This window comes from Branchiostoma floridae, chromosome 17, assembly GCF_000003815.2.
Source record: "Branchiostoma floridae strain S238N-H82 chromosome 17, Bfl_VNyyK, whole genome shotgun sequence".
NCBI classification, from domain to species: domain Eukaryota; kingdom Metazoa; phylum Chordata; class Leptocardii; order Amphioxiformes; family Branchiostomatidae; genus Branchiostoma; species Branchiostoma floridae.
In genome coordinates this window covers 18,212,816-18,214,881 of record NC_049995.1, presented here as the reverse complement: position 1 = coordinate 18,214,881, position 2,066 = coordinate 18,212,816, and positions in this window count along the sequence as shown.

Here is a 2,066-nt window from a genome sequence, read left to right as displayed (position 1 = left end):
GCCATGTTTGAACGAGGTGCAGGCGCCTAGGCGACCCAAACCTTTCAGTAAGTGTTACTTCACTGCTCACATCACTGTACGAAATCTAATGAAGAGTAGAATCAATATGGAAGCTGGTAGAAGACAAAGGTCTTTCCACAATAGATGAAAACATGGACGTGAGCTGTGTGCTCAAGTTGAGTGTTCTATTGTACTCAACGAAGGTAAATGCTTACAAGGGATTACCGTATATAGCACAGTGATCACCGGAAGGCGGGATTTTGTACTTTAACAGAATTTACCTTGTAAAACTGCGCCTTGGTGGTTCTCAGATGTAGCAATTCTGTGTTGCGAAGTCATGGCAACAACATCCGGTACAGGGCAGTCGTTCCCAGGTTACTTTAACCCTCTCCCAGCATACCTTGCGCAAAAAAATACGTTCTCCTTCCCAGGACTAACCCATGTGCCAGTAGCCCTCATGCGGCCAATTGATGTATTGCACAACATTTTTACAAGCGGATTGGGTGGATTTGAGACAGTTTAATGAATGAGGACGCTGTAAGGAGATCGGGGCAAAACCTAGCTACAATATAGTGAATATTGTAAAAAGTCAACAACACGAAACAAAAACAATCACACGGCTTGGCTTTCACCATTTATTTCATATTTCTTGGTTACATATAATTTGAATTAGGAATATGCAGGCATGATGTTAATTAGTGATTAAGCACTGGTCTTTAAGTAGCAATAATCAAGTACTGTACTAGTATTTAGTATTAGTAATACATAATTGGTTATTTATAATGATTATCAATAATTAGTATAAGCGATTAGTATACGTAATTTAGTAACAGTATGAAAGCAGTAGTCTTTTCTTGCAAAGAAAAGTCAAGATGGAGAATAAAAGTCTTAAAACTGTTATCGTACCTAATAAATAGGGAAATTCTCTCACCTGCACATCCATAACTACATGTAAGAACAGTAATATTCTTTATGGATGCACCAGTCAATGTAAAGACTAGGGGAATGTGGGTTCACGATGTAAATGTTCCTACCAAGTATTTGATATCTGGAGTTGTTTGGATATATTTTGCTTCCTAATTTTCAGATCGGCATTATTTAGACGTGTCATGTTTTTCAGGCTTGTTGTGTGTTTGTTTATATTTTGACACCAGCCAAGTATTCGCGAGTTTCCCACTTCTAGTAAACAAAAAATAAACAAATAAACATTCTAAAATGTAATCCTCAAGCAGATGTAGGGAGAAGGGTGTTTCTGTCTGACTCAAGTTCTCCGACACACTACCCCCTGTCAACACTAAAACTTCAGGCCGTCTCTCCATACATCTGCTTGGAGACACCAGTGTCCGTTATTAACCAGTAGCGATCATCAGTATCATCCAGGTTCACGTCAGACTGTCTTCAGGCTGCAGAGGGGAATGAGAAGGAGCAATGTTAAGCAAATGTGTCCCAGTAACCAATCCCACCACACTGATTCTCAGAAATGTTTCAGAACAGCAGAAAATGCGACAACAATGGATTCGTGCATTCTACTTCCCTGTACATCTGTCCTTTGACATAGTCGATACTACACTCCTCCTCTTATCTCGCATAGTGTGCATTCTAAACTACCGAAAATACCATTCTATTACACAGAAATAAATTTACTTGAAAGGAGGCGTTAGAGGCTACTAGTAGTTAGATTTTAGACTATAGTAAAAACCTGCTTTATTGTTGTAAACTATTTGACCGTCAACTCCTATGTTACCTGCAATTAGCTCTTGGGCAAGAGTTTGCAATAAACTATAAAGTAATGTTCTATTTGTCTAACTGAAGACAACGTCTTGGGAGGTCTGTTTCAATATGTGACAAAGGCAAGACTTACCGAAGACGGGGTCTTGGCAGGTGTGTCCGCAGCCATTAGAACAGCAGAGCTGACCAGGCCGACAGTCCGAGTCGTCACTACACATCTCCACACACAGGCCCGGGCCGGTTACATCCGGGCACCGACCTGCACAACAAGGGTAAAGGTTAGAACACGGCCTGGTCTCACACCTGCGTTTGCAGGTACAGATAACTGTTGTCCATGT